Here is a 5,000-nt window from a genome sequence, read left to right on the forward strand (position 1 = left end):
CACACAGTCAAGTCAAGTCAAGTCAAGTTTATTTGTATAGCGCTTTTCACAATACAGATTGTATCAAAGCAGCTTCACAGTATTAAATTTAAATAATACAACAAAGTTTGTTTCAAGAGGAATTTATTGATTGATAAAATAAAATTAAATATCCCCAAAATATCCCCAACTGAGCAAGCCAAAGGCAACAGTGGCAAGGAACCGAAAAACTCCATCAAGTGACCTAATGGTGTCCTAAAACTCCATCAGGTGACCTAATGGAGAAAAAAAAACCTTGGGAGAACCCAGGCTCAGTCGGGGGCCAGTTCTCCTCTGGCATTTATGAGCTAGAGGCCGGATTGTAGTTTGAACTATAGGATTATATGAATGCCTGGCTGAAGAGATGCGACTTTAATCTAGTTTTAAACTGGGAGAGCGAGTCTGAGCAACGAACAGTATCAGGAAGACTATTCCAGAGTTTTGGAGCCAAATGTGAAAATGCTCTCCCTCCTTTGGTGGTTCTGGATATCCTAGGTATGACCAAAAGCCTTGAATTTAGTGATCTTAAAGAGCGCGATGGATTATAGGGCGATAGAAGATCCGTTAAATAGACTGGAGCTAAGCCGTTTAGGGCTTTATAAGTCAGTAGCAATACCTTGTAATTAATACGGAACTTTATAGGTAACCAATGCAGTGATGATAAAATCGGTGTTATATGATCATATTTTCTTGATCTCGTAAGAACTCTAGCGGCGGCATTTTGGACTAACTGTAGCTTGTTTATTGAGGATGCAGGACAACCAGCTAATAAAGCATTACAGTAATCCAGTCTCGAGGTCATGAATGCATGAACTAACTTTTCTGCATCAGAAACTGATAGCATATTACGTAGCTTAGCAATGTTTCTAAGGTGGAAAAAGGCTGTTTTTGTAACATATGAAATATGATTTTCAAAAGACAGGTTGCAATCGAGTATAACACCCAGGTCTTTTACAGTAGAGGATAAAGTAACAGGACATCCTATGATGTTAAAGTTGTATTGTGCGAGGTTTTGTGGGCGGTTTTTTGAACCGATAAGTATTACCTCTGTCTTGTCTGGATTTAATAAAAGAAAATTACGCGTCATCCAATCTTTTATATCTTTAACACACTCTGTCAATTTGGAAAATGTAGCGTTTTCATCCGGCCGTGATGAAATATATATTTGAGTGTCATCAGCATAACAATGGAAACTAATTCCAGGTTTCCTTATAATATTTCCAAGTGGCATCATATATATTGAGAATAACAGAGGGCCTAACACAGATCCCTGCGGCACTCCATAGTTTACTGGAGTTATGATCGATTTTTCTCCATTTAAATAGACAAAATGGTAGCGGTCAGATAGGTATGATTTGAACCAGCTTAGTGCTTGTCCTTGAACACCAGTATAATTTTGTAGTCGATCTAAGAGTAATGTATGATCTATAGTATCGAACGCAGCACTAAGATCAAGTAAAACTAGTATTGAGATACAGCCTTGGTCAGAAGCTAAAAGTAAATCATTTGTGATTTTAACGAGCGCAGTTTCAGTGCTATGGTGCGGTCTGAATCCAGACTGAAACTTTTCATAGATATCATTTTGTTGCAAGAAAGAGCCCAGTTGAGCTGACACCACTTTTTCTAATATTTTAGACATAAATGGAAGATTTGAAATGGGTCTATAATTTTCTAGATTATTATGATCTAATTGTGGTTTCTTAATGAGAGGTTTTATAACTGCTGTTCTTGGAACATGACCTAAAGATAAAGACGAGTTAATAATATTGAGGAGAGGCTCTTCCACTACAGGTAACACTTCTTTCAGTAGTTTAGTTGGTATAGGATCTAATAAACATGTTGTTGTTTTATATGAAGTGATAAGTTTATTTAACTCTTTTTGTTCTATAGTTGTAAAGCACTGTAATTGTTCTTGCGGGGTGATAATTGAAGCTGAATTATAAGGCGCGATTGAAGATTGAACGTTTACAATTGTGGTTCTGATGCACACAGTCACACGCACACTCACACTATCTCTCTCTCTCTCTCTCTCTCTCTCTCTCACACACACACACACACACTCTCTCTCTCTCTCTCTCTCTCTCTCTCTCTCTCTCACACACACTCTCTCTCTCTCTCTCTCTCTCCCCCTACCTCTGTCTCTCTCTCTCTCCCCCTCCCTCTGTCTCTCTCTCTCTCCCTCTCTCTCTCTCTCTCTCTCTCTCTCTCTCTCTCTCTCTCTCTCTCACGCACACACACACACACACACACACACACACACACACACACACACACGTCAAATTCAGTTAAATAAAACTAGTAGGAAAACTATAATACAGCCACAGCACCGTAAGGTTAATTTTTGTTACTACATTATTATATATATTTTAGTAGTATATCGCATTATATTCTAATAATATTATGCATGCATATTCGTCATCGCAGCTCTTCTAAGCTCTGCTGTATCCCGCTATATCTCATTCAGATTTTATCATCAGCTGGCTCAGTTCGTGCGCGTTCCCGTTAAAAGCGCACTCGCGTCCGCTATATTCATTGTTCTCCGTTAACGGGACAAAGATGCTCTGAGAGAGAGAGAGAGAGAGAGAGAGAGAGAGAGAGAGGCACACACTGACCGGTGGGTAACACTGATGATGATGATGATGGTGGTGGTGGTGCTCACCGGGCGCACGCGGGTCACCGGGATGCGGGTGTAACGGGCACAGGCACGCGCAGGTGAGTTTGTGTGTCGCTGATGATCATGTTCTTTGTTCGATAAAGCTCTCGCTGAAGGGCTTGGCATTGTTGTCATATGTCATATGTTTGTGCTCGTATGATATTATATCGCTGTTATGATCAAACACCATCACTGTTTCTCTGACCCGCTCATTTCTCTCTCGGTTTTTGTCAGAAACATCACGGTTGTGTTTTGTTGTGAGATTGCGTTATACCGGTGCCGGTTAGGCATTCGGGCGCGCGCATCAGGAAACGCGTTCACTGCAACAATATATTCCTGTCAATGATGATTTTTCAGTCACGATTGATTTTATATTACATTCTTGATTGATATGTACATATATCCATTTAGCAGAAGCTTTAATTAGTATCGCTTTTATCGTATTTTTTGTCACAATCACTATTTAGAGTATTTACAGTATTAACAGATTTACTGTAACGTTTAGGGTAACGCTCTTTTGTGCGTCGTGCGCCCTACATCCGCCCGCTCGCGGCTGCGCGTGTCCGTGCGCGTGCCCGAGTCAGATCAGGACAATAGACATGCAATATCGCATCATACGAGATTGTCAAAAGATCAGCGAATGATTCTATTGTTGTTGATTCAGGAAAGTTAAACGCTTTAAACTCGTTTAGTAGCGGATTAAAATGTGCTGGTCAGATCTATTTACTATAACCTTTATTTTACCAGGAAAAGAAGCACATTGAGATTAAGAATCTCTTTTACAAGAGCGTCCTGGCCAAGACTGACAGACACATACACTATACACACACAAGCAAATCAAATCAAATTTCAATATCAATACATAACTAGTTAAAACATCTACAACCCAATCTTTCATTCTCCAAATTATTTAAAACTACTTTGAAAATGTCCAACGAAATCCCTAAGTTTCAACGTACTTTGCAAATTATTCCAGGCAGAGGGAGCAGCAAATTTACATGCCTTTTCCCTGATTCAGTCCGAACCACCGGAACAGACGGCAAGACTAATTCCTGGAACCGGAGGCTATAGCTACAGACATACTTTTACAGATGTAGGTATACAGATATGAAGGAAGTAGACCCAGGATAGATTTATAAATAAAAACATGCCAGTGTTTTTGTCTTCGGATGGACAAAGCAGACCATGATCCAAGAGTGAGGGTTTTAAGATTCGTTATGAACAGTGTCTAAAGCATGTAAACACTGTGAAGATGCATGCATGTATATAACATCACCATAGTCCAGTACAGACATAGAAGTCGCTGCAACAAGCCTCTTTTTTGCCTCAAAGGAAAGACAGGATTAGATTCTAAAGTAAAAACCAAATTTCACATTCAGTCTTTTCACCAGTGGCTGAACATGAGGGTCAAAGGAGAGAGCAAATCCCACCTATACTGAGACACAAACCCAATCTCCAAACCCTGGGATGTAGGAATAGGCAGAAGATTATGAGGGATTGATTTTGATTAAGAAAACAACATGAATTTTGTTTTATCAGCATTTATTTTATTCAAATAAGTTACGCTGAACAATATTAAACGCAAGCTGTAACTGAGAGAGAGCCAGATTAGGTGTGGATGCTGAACCATATATAACTGTATTATCAGCATAATAATGAACATTTACATTATGAACATTTTGATCTATATTATTTATATATAGAGTAAGTAGGAGTGGTCCTAGGACTGACCCCTGTGGCACACCTTTAGTTACACTGAGTGAACCAGAGATAAACCCTTCTGCCTGTACACACTGAGTTCAGTTTGAAAGATGGTTATTAAACCAACCAATAGCATGTTTAGATAATCCAATACTGACAAGTCGTTGTATCAGTAAGGTATGATCAACAGTATCACATGCTTTTGATAGATCGATGAATAAGACTGCACAGTGTTTCTTGTTATCAACAGATTCAATCAAATCATTTAGTACTTTTAAGCTGCCGTAGTTGTTTTCTAAAACCAGACTGAAAACCAGACAGGGTATTATTAACAGACAGAAAGTCCAGAAATGTTTTGAGGACTTTGGCCAAGACTGACAGCTTGGACATGGGCCGGTAATTATTTGGGTGTGTGGGATCTCCGCCTTTAAACAGGGGAAGAACAAAAGCTGATTTCCATATAAGTGGAATTTCATTTAAGACAAGAGAAAGGTTAGAAATATGAGTCAGAGGTGGGGCAATAAAATCAGCAGCTAGCTTTAAAAAGTAAGAGTCCAATTTATCAGGAACTGCCGATTTTGAAACATCTACAGATTTCAGGGCTTTGCACACCTCAGAGATTGTTGAA

General features: G+C 39.3%; 1 protein-coding gene across 5 annotated transcripts in view; it reads left to right on the forward strand.

Moving 5' to 3' along the window:
* Positions 1–5,000, forward strand: part of LOC309481076 (phosphatidylinositol 4,5-bisphosphate 3-kinase catalytic subunit alpha isoform) — a 42,219-nt gene that overhangs the window by 229 nt on the left and 36,990 nt on the right. For all 5 annotated transcript variants that reach the window (XM_082145831.1, XM_082145829.1, XM_082145832.1 and 2 more), the window contains exon 1: positions 1–2,730. This exon is cut by the window's left edge. The gene's annotated coding sequence lies outside the window, so the exon portion shown is untranslated. The remainder of the gene's footprint in view (positions 2,731–5,000) is intronic.

This window comes from Leuciscus leuciscus (assembly GCF_965113295.1).
Source record: "Leuciscus leuciscus genome assembly, chromosome: 18".
Taxonomy (NCBI): Eukaryota; Metazoa; Chordata; class Actinopteri; order Cypriniformes; family Leuciscidae; genus Leuciscus; species Leuciscus leuciscus.